General features: G+C 42.4%; 1 protein-coding gene across 3 annotated transcripts in view; it reads left to right on the top strand.

Annotated features, from left to right (window-relative positions):
- The first annotated feature begins 703 nt into the window (after nucleotides 1-703).
- The window catches only part of OSBPL2 (oxysterol binding protein like 2), a 29,141-nt gene continuing 20,107 nt past the window's right edge, over nucleotides 704-9,737 (top strand). Inside the window, exon 1 of one of the 3 annotated variants that reach the window (XM_082065409.1) lies at nucleotides 704-778. The gene's annotated coding sequence lies outside the window, so the exon portion shown is untranslated. Of the gene's footprint in view, nucleotides 779-821; nucleotides 1,612-9,737 lie in introns of those variants that run through there. The other 2 variants (XM_082065410.1, XM_082065408.1) reach the window with 2 other exon arrangements.

Below are 9,737 nucleotides of genomic sequence, written 5' to 3'. Positions count from 1 at the left end.
TTTAGAGGTGGATTTGGCAGTGCTGGGTTAGTGGTTGGACTTGATGGTCCTTTCCAACCGAAATGGTTCTGTGATTGTATGACACAGGATGGCCAGACGTGGAGGATGTTGGAGCCCACTGGGATGACAGAATGATCTGACAATCCACTGCAACCTGTGGCCTAGGGCTAGGCACACAGCATACCTCAGAGTCGGTTGGAACGTTAATAAATTAGAAAATTGCTGACATTATTATTGGTGCACAAAAAAATCAGAAAAAAAAATGCAGGACATAGTGACTCTCACCCCTTGTTCAGGACGACACTCTCTCATACAAAGGTTAATGTGAGCTGAGCCCATGTTTCGCAGTTGGCTAATGATGAAAGCACCAAAAAAGCACAGCTAGGAGATGTGGGTAAGACAAAACCCGTGTGCATCTGTGCAAAACCCGGGTGTACTTGTGCAGTGGAAGCTGCACCGTCCCCGCCGAACGCGCCAGGTGAGGCCGCCTAATCTGCATAGCCCCGCCCCTCCCCCTCGCTATTGGCCAGCGGTCTCCCCAGCCGTGGTGCGGTCCGGAGCTGTGAGGCTCCGCACCTCATTAGCATTCGCCCCGCCTTCGGGCGCGTGGGCGGGAACACCGATTCGTCGTTTCAACCTCAGCGGGGCGAGGCTGCGCTCTGCGATTGGTGAACAGACGCGTCACTCAGCCGCTGCGAGCGCCGCACTTCCGCCTGGGTGTCAGCCGTGCCGGGTGGGGGGGTGTTGCGGCGGGGTCGTCGCGGGAGCGTGGTGCCAGGTAATGCCGCCGCGTCTGCCCCGTCCGCCCGCCCCGCCGCCCACCGGGGGGACCCCGCTCCCCCCACCTGCCGCAGCGCTGCTCCCGCTGAGGGACGGGCGGCAGCGCCTCCCCTAACCCCGCCCGGGCCTGGCGCGGCCCAGCCCGGCGCGGGGGTCACTCCCCGCAGGGTCGCTCTCGGCGCCGCGGGGCGGGCTGTCGGGGGGGTTGGCCCGGCCGGGCTGCTGGCGGGCAGCGGGCTGGGGGAGCGCTGTCCCCCCGGCGCTGCGCCCTCTTCCCCGGCGGCCACGGGCTCCGGGACCCGCTCGCCGGTTCTCTCCGGGCGCTGCGAACCGCAGGCCGGGGCCGTTGAGGCGATGGCGCGTTGGGTCGAACGATGTTCCCCCGCCAGGTCCGGTGCCCCCAGCCGCGGGCAGGACGGCCGCTCCGCCGCGGGGCTCCGGGGACACGGGAGGCTGAAGGACGTTGCTGTGCAGAGCGCGGGTTGCGGTTCTGACAGTCCTAGCGTAGGGGTTTTAAATTTTTTTATTTTTATTTCCTGCTTGCTTTTGGAACTGAGTAGTTTAATGGATTCTGAGACACTAATTTCCCAAGGTGAATGTGTTGAGCTCGGCTTAAGCACTGTACGTGAGCCTCTCGGGGCCTTCTAGGCCATGGCTGGGGCTCACAGAGCGGTTAGGGTTTACTTGAGTTTGGTTTTATTTGTCGTTCTTCAGTTACCTGCTCTGTGTTTCTCTTACAGAGAAAGGGAGACAAGCAAGATGGGAAAGATAGCAGGAAAAAAGGCTTTTTTTTAAATAACTTGCCACCAGAAGTTCTGCATGGTGACAAAGGTATAAATTATGTTGCCATTTATTTAATTTGGATATTAATTGTGTTTGTGCTATCTGTATATTTGGATTCAGGACTCCTTTTGGAAGTGGTTTCTCACTCTGCAGCGTTGCAGGCCAGAATTTCAGATGCGGGTTTGAAATCGCCTTCTGTTTTTTATGTCTAACATAACCTTGTGTTTCCCCTCAGAGGTATCTGCAAAGCATGCTCAGTGCAAGCAGATATTACTTTCATTTACTGTGGGTTTTCTCAATTAAAATACATAGTTTTAATTTAAGATTTCAAAAGGGAAAAGAGAACAGGAGACACAGATCTGCAGTGTGGATTAGCATTTCTGTACCACTCTCCTAATAGTGTTTCCTTTTTTAAAGATTATGTGTGCAAGAAAAAAAAAGTTTAATTCCAGCTTAACCTTCTGAAGTTCAGTATCTCCATGTTCATGTTGACATCTGGGGGCAACCACATATATATATATAATCTTAACAAACTTTATACCAGTATATACTGGGACTTTTAAAATCTCAGAGCAATTTCTGGAAGCAGTGACTTGGGTAACTTCCAAACGCAAAGTGCTGGATGGAAGTAGGAGAACTGGCTAAACTAGCATGGAAGCAAGAAATTCCGAGCAGTGTTGTTTTTTTCCCCCAAGTAACCCCCTGAGTTTTCAGTTATTGTAAACACAGTTTTTCTTAGAATAGTTGTCAAGTCATACAAACGTTTGACCATGTGACAGAAAGCTGAGGGCGATGTAGGATAAGATCAGGAGTGATTTACATGTTACTTTCCTGACCAGCAGCACCTCATAATGAACTTGTAACTTCAGGGAGTGCTCGAAAGGAAACACTGAGACATCTGCTGTCCAGGAATAAATATGCCATTTTTTTCCAAAACTCTTCAGCCGTGCCACTATAATCTTATAAACAGGAAAGTTCAAGATGGAAAAATGCTGATTAGACAACAAACTCTGTGCCTGCAAGTAGCTGAATACAATAAGTTAGAGGTTTCAGTTGATGCAATACTGGAAAACAGTGCGGTGGCTGTAGTTATTTGTTTGCTAACATCTGTGCGAATGTACTTGGTGGAGGGTAATTTTCACTGTTGGATGGTTTATTTAAATCAGTTTTAATACTGTTACTGCTTTCTATGGTACGTACTTGCTTAAGCTGACAGGTCTCATGACTGAGCCTGGTATTTCTTTCAGTCTTTCTTCTTGTGAATTGTACTGTGTGAACTTCACACATGCTGGCCTAGAACAAAGGTGGAAAGCTTTGCTTTCTGTTATTTTAGTGTTGGCTGGAAAACATACCAATCAGGTTTTTTCACTTTGATAAGGCTATACTTTTAAATCACTGTTTGTAGTGCCAGTCAGATGATTTTTTGGTTGTTGTTTGAAAGCAAGATTCACATTGCACGTACATTGAATTTTTAGGCAGATAATTCATTAGCTTTGGTATTTGAAGTAACATGTCCTTGAACAATGTGACATTATATCATGCTACTTGATAACTAGAACTTCTGTTTACAAGTTGATTATTTTTTTCTAGCCCTTCAATCAGTATCGGTTTTGTCACCTGAGTCGTGAAGATTTCTAATAAGGAGTGTCTGTATTTGGCTCCAGTATGATGTTTTAAAATGCTTAGTGTTCAGTCTGTTCTCTGTGAAATAACGAAAATATTTGGTTATCTAAAATTTTTTTTAAGAAATACACAAAATCAGGCATGCAAAGAATACATGTTAAATATGGACTGCTCAACATCTTGAGTGTTTTTGCTGAGTTTGAATATGTAGCTGATCTCAGGGGTATTTTTGACTACCTGAATAAATGTGAAAGTGACAGCAAGGAAAACGTTGGTCAGTCTGTATCTGCTGCTTTGGAAGATAATGGGACACTGATATGTTTCCTGTTGCAAAAAAATGTAAGTTGTGTGTTATATCCGTTCTTTTATGGTTTTCATTATTTTATGCAATAGACCACTATAGATCTCTTAATTAAATAATATATTATCTCAGTATTTGAATTCTGAATAATTACTATGCAGAAGAATGTATGATGGTGTAATTATTTACTTTGTATTCCTAAAGGCTTGTAATAGCAAGTTGCAGGAGAGCAGCAAGCAATTAGAATGTGTCAAATGTGGCTTAGCATTACTTTCAGTTATACTCTTCAAAAATTTATCCTTGATTCAGTGCACAATGATAATGCCTTAATTTTCAGGATCAATAAGTTACAAGAATAGACTAAGCTTTCTTAAATGTGTGTGTGTTTGTTTTGTGTGTTTGTTTTTTTTTTTTTTTTTTAGTGCAGTTACAATTGGAAATTCACTTGCTGGTCTAGACAGATCCTTTGGATTATTTCAGTATATGTTATTATGCACATAATTTAATGAGACAGGTTTTTAGTAAATAACAGCAGCCCTCCATTCAGCAAATGTAGGGGGCTGCAGAGCATTGTCTTCCTGGGATTGTTTATAAATCTGGTGTGCATAAGAGGTGGATTGTGTCTGCAGCTGCAGAAGTACATCTGGACCTTTTAATCTTGACCCTCTTGGTTTTACGATGCAAAACTTAAACTGCATATTGCTCTGTTGGACATGTAACCTCTGTGCTTGGCGTTAGGCTGAAGGGAACCCTGGATCCGTGGCATTCCTGTTGGAGTTCAGTTCCTCGGCTGTACTGTTCGATTTTAGAGGAGTGTTGTGGTTCTTGGGATGCTCTGAACCTTTGCGGTATTACAAAGAAGTTTGTGTGCTTATATTTGTCAACAAGTGTGTTTTCATGAACGGATAACTTCGTTATATCTGTACTCTCGTTATTTTTTACCCTTCCAAGTCAGATTTTTATTAGGGCTCCCAAAGCAATCTGTTAATATATCTCATTGGGTTTTGGCTCTAGTGATAGTTCAGAGGTAATGCAGATGTGGGGGGTCTGAGGCAGCAGCGTTGGGATTCTGGGGTGACTGTGGTCCAGACACAGCCATTGATCGAGTGAGAATGAGAATCCTTTTAATAACTGTCAATTATGCAACTTGTACATGTTAAGACTACAGAGAAGAACACCAGCCTGTTTGTAGCAGGGCATTTAGCGGCGTATTTGTTTACTGGCTGAAATGAGAACTTTGTCAGAAGAACAGAGCATCTCCCCCATGCACAAGCTCTTTCTATGTGTTGCACAACATCGGTGAACCCATTGAACGGTTGTTTAATAGTGAAACAAAAATGCTATCTGTATTTAGAGATGGAAATAACTGTATTTACATGGCCTTATTTTGTCTTAAATGTAGTTTTAAATGCTGTGCAACCGTTGCAACCATGTGCAACCAGTCTGTGTGGATTAATGTTACCGAGAAGATAGCTAGGTGGATTCTTTATTAAAAGTGAACTCTATTTAGAGGTATTTGTTGTGTGTTGAGAAGTCCAAGTTTGTTTGTTTGTTTTTAATCTATTGACAAGAGCAGACATAGTAACGCCCTTATACTGGAATCCATTAAGTATCTACCATAAATGTAGCTTTAAAGGAAATGCAAACATAGCAGAAACTCTGACTTTCTAAAGCTTTTGCAAATTTGTAATATCGTCTTAATCTTCAGCAAATAGTCCGCTAGCCACATGCATGAACTCATGCTGCAGGGTTTCGGTGTATGAGGAATTCTTGGTAGCCACAAAACCATGGTTTCTTATGCTGTAGGGCTTTGCACGGGGTTAGTCAGCTGTTGTCATCCTGCTTTATTTGCAATATGATCACTATCATAATTAAGAATCTTCATGAAAATGATTTGTAAGATACCTTGTACAGAATAAATGTAAAACTGTAACTACCTGGAGAGAATGGGTCCGCAGAGACAAAGCTTAACCAGTGCCTTTTAGGAGGGAGATCTGCTGTTCTAGGGGTTTTCTCCAGTGATGTTATGTGCTGTAGTTCTCTTCACGTTCTTAACTTCAGTGGGGTGGTTACATTGATAAGAAATATTCAAGCATATTTAATTTTACCTTCACAGTAACTTTTGGTTCAAAGAGAAATGTTTGTAAATGAACACAAGTGTCAGTAGATACAGAGTTAATCAAATCCGCTGTGCTTGGAGTTATTGATTACTTCCTGCCCTGTATCTCTTACAAAGAAGATAGAACACATCCTTTAGGAAGCTAGTTAGAAGTAACTAGTTTTAAAAGACAGTATTGAATTACTGATTATTATTATTAATAATATTTTTTTAAACAGCATGGCTAGGAATGAGCTGGTGTATCCATCATGATCAAGCGTAGCATTATGCCTCATGGGTAGGGAAGGCATGTAAACCAGAATTTTGTGATCTTTTATAATTGTGGACAATGAGATAGTGTCCAAGGGAAGGTTACAAAGTCCAAAGGATGTTGTACCACATGCTTTCAGGTAGGAAAGTGTCTCAAATGTTGACATAGTGTTAAAAAAGGAGAATACTTACAGAATTCTGTGGGAATTTCAATGAAGTCTTTTGCATCAGAAAATATTAATCTGCTGGAATCAAGTTTCCTTGGTCTTTTTTTGTTTGTTAGTTTTGGTGGAAGTTCTGTGAACCAGTATCCTTGGCCGTAGAACAGAATATTTGGCAGAAGTGACACTGGGGATCCCCATCAGTTCCCGTAGGTAATTGACCACTGTGCTGGTAGGGAATTGTCTGTCCGGTGTTGTCTTTAGAGCTTTTATGTTCAATGAATGAAGTTTCTGATAGAAGTGCTGTCGCTTTGTGCTGGGGGCAGTACTTAGTGCATGTGACAATTATTTTGGTTTGTTCTGATGCAGAAACAAACTTTGCAGCCTGAACTCAGTTACAAACCAGACTTGTGGTGTTTCAGTTTATTCTAGTTCTTGTGAAACAGCACCAAAAATATGTGTATTTCTGAGAGAACAGAACATGACCCTCGGTGCCATAAATCTGTTTGGCTCATGTGGTCCAAGCTAAATGCAAATAACCCCCAGCTACATGAAGGCCTGTCCTAGGGGCAGCTGCAGTTTTCCAAGATCCTCATCTCTCGACCTCTCTGCACTTCGTTCAGCAGACTTGAGAAGGGACTTGTTCTTCTCTTGCTGTGGATTCAGAGCGAGTTTCATCTTGCCAAGACATCCTGATGGAAGATGCTGTTACATTCAAACTCTGGAGTAAGAAACAAATCTAATTTGGTAAATAAAAATCCTCTCTGGATTCCGCAATCTGTGTAGCTGTTCTCTGGTTGGAGAGATTTTAAGTGCATAATAATTGCAGCAGGTATCGAAATTGTCAATTAAATTGACTTCTTGGCTAATTTTTATAGTTGCTTTAAACCCAGTGTTGTAGGTAACCTAATTCCATGAGTCAATTAAGATTCATCCTTGCTGAAGCTTTCATTCAGAGATGAAACGCTGCAGTTTGATGCTTTCAGGAGATGTCTATGAAGCAAAAATACATTAATATTTATCTTCTAGTTCAAGCTATTTATTTCCGTCCCTTGAAGTACTACAGCTATGTTTTATTTCAGTTGGCAACTCGAGAAGGTGGGGTTGGCTCTGATTCCACCAGTCATGTTGTAGGACTGTTGGGGTTTTTGTTCTCCTTGTATTTTTATTCAATATTTTTAGTGTCAGTATGAAGAGTGTGTGTGTTTGATCTTCTGCTGGCTCTTCTGGCATCTTTTTCTGGACAGAAAGTGCATCCTGAACCCAGGATATCAAAATAATGGAAATGTTTCTCTTTATTAACATGTGCCGTCAGGTGGATTAAACAGGATATGGAATTAACTTTTGTTTGTATCAAGCTGATTTTAAATTCAGTCCATGATATTTCTATTAAATTGAGCTTGTGCCCTTTTGACTCATTAAATAAAAGCAAAAACCTGAAAATTGCGTGTCTTTTCAGAATTAATGGGATTTGCCCCTTCCCTTCCTCCCCCACAGCAATACTTGTGCGGTATTTTAGTATTTTTCTCATATGAGATTTGACAGAAAGTTTTCATTTTTTTTCCCTTGCTTGCAAGCATTCTACTTCCAAGTTAATAAACTTGATTTGTGTTAAAATGTGCTGTGGAAGCGCACGTCCAGCAAAACTGTACATGTTGAATGTGCCGGTTCATTAATTCTTGGGCGACACTCTAATTCCCGCCTATTGAGTTTCCAACACCCTACCTGCTCATGCTGGCAGAGGCCTGTGTTTATGTTCATGACTATTTACTCTTTCCTTACTTGCTTTTACTGAAATGCTCCTTGGTCTCATAAGTAGATTCAATGTCTGTATAATGAACATGACCCAGTGTTTTGTATATATCTCATAGACCTAGAACATGGGCTTCATGAGCAAAAAAACCTCAGGATTTGTGAAGACAGGAGGATGGTTTCAACAAAGCAGTGACTTTCCAGAATAGCTGCGTGATTTAAAATTTCGACTTGAGGTCTGGAGCAGTCAGACAGAGCAGCTGGAGTCAGCAAACCAGACCTCAAAACTGAGCTTGCTGAACCGCATTCCACTCAGATGAGCTACTCCAGTTGTAAATGCTCTACCTTTCTATAGATATGTAAATGTTTCTTGAAGGAGGAGTAACTTTTGGTTAAGCACCTGGGTCTTTGTTGAGGATTAGCATAGAAGAACAAGTCAGTATGGAGTAACTAGTTATGCTGAATTAACTAAGTCATAGTAACTGCATGTTCAAACTCTTACAGTTTTTTTTGAACAGGTACTAGTGTTTGTTTTTTTTGATTGGTGTGCAAGTTCTGAGGACCCAGGATATCAGTGACACAGATATAAGGTGTTTGGTGTTTTTTGCTGTTGAGGAATGGAATTTGAGAAGCAGCAAGCACACATGATGACAAACTTGAGGGCTTCCTAACCTACCCAGATAAACAGCGTAGGAAACTTCAACTTCTAGTGCTTGGGAGGGCTGTAAGCAAGTGAGATATTATGGGCAACCATTACAGGCATCTCCACGGCATCATGGAGAGGACAGGGGCTGCAGAGCAGCTCAGCAGGCAGGGATCTCCACACCTTTGGGTTTGGAGAGAAGCTCTGAAGGTAGAACCTCTCTTCACAAGGAGTGTCTGCATCTCTTCTCATATAGAAGAATGCATTAAGCAACTTAAATACTTTATAAAGTGATTTGCAGTCTTGCACTTTTGTTGTCCTGGTTTTAAAAATAAATTCAAGTGGGAGGAAATGGTTTAAAATAGGTGGGAATTGTGCAAAGTCTGGGACTGATCTTATCGATACTGGATCTCTGGAAAGGACTTCCCTGTACCTTCTGCTGCTGGGGACTGGGGGCTTGTACAGGACCCTCTAATCTGCGTGGATTTAAGCTTTTGAAAGCAAAGTGTGTTACTGGAACTCATGTCACCCGGTACGAGTGACACGTTCAGCGCTGTGCTCGACAGAACAATTCTGTTTGACATTATTCCCTGCCAGGTGATTGACAGGTTCGGTACAACTTTGTTCTTCCTTCATCATGGGACCTCAGCTGTCACCACAGTGTGGGTGGTTTGAATATTTACGTTCTGTGCGTAAAGGCTGGAAAGATCACTGAGAGCAGCGTGTGTTCTCCTGAGAGCGAGCATCTCGGGATCTGAGCGCCTGTGACCATGGGTGTGCCGTGTGTGTTTAGGAACAGCATTTGTTTGTTTGTCCGTGACAGATGTGCTTCTGGAAAGCAGTATGTCAGTTTTAGTCATCCCTCCTTTCTGGACAACCTATTTCAAGGTGTGCTATGGAAGTGGTACAGGTATTTTCTTGTGTTTCTACAGTTTTTATTGTGACTGCATGCTTTGTTTTGTCCTTTGCTTTTGCAAAAGATCCTCACGTCCTTTAAGAAAATGAGACCTTTTAATATTATTTCCATCCCCTACCTGTTCAGGTGTTGGGGTTACTTGCTTGGGACCAGCATGAAATTCTTACTTCAGCATTGATATCTGCACTTCCAAATTGGGTTATTGGACAAGCGTAAGATCTTGTTTAACCTGTTTGTGGATGGTTTTACCACATCACCAAGGTGCAAAGCTTATTTCAGAGGAACCAAAGTGGTAGTCCTTTGATTAGAAGATACCAGAAGCTCTTGGAAGCTTTTGACTTCGTGTGCTATGCTTATCTTAACTCTTGTTAGTCTGGTTTTTATATTGTAGGCATTGGCATGCAAATAAG

The sequence above is a fragment of the Streptopelia decaocto genome, assembly GCF_964273445.1.
Source record: "Streptopelia decaocto genome assembly, chromosome: 14".
Lineage (NCBI taxonomy): Eukaryota > Metazoa > Chordata > Aves > Columbiformes > Columbidae > Streptopelia > Streptopelia decaocto.
The sequence above is the reverse complement of the archived record's forward strand: the minus strand, read 5'-3'. Positions and strand labels throughout refer to the sequence as shown.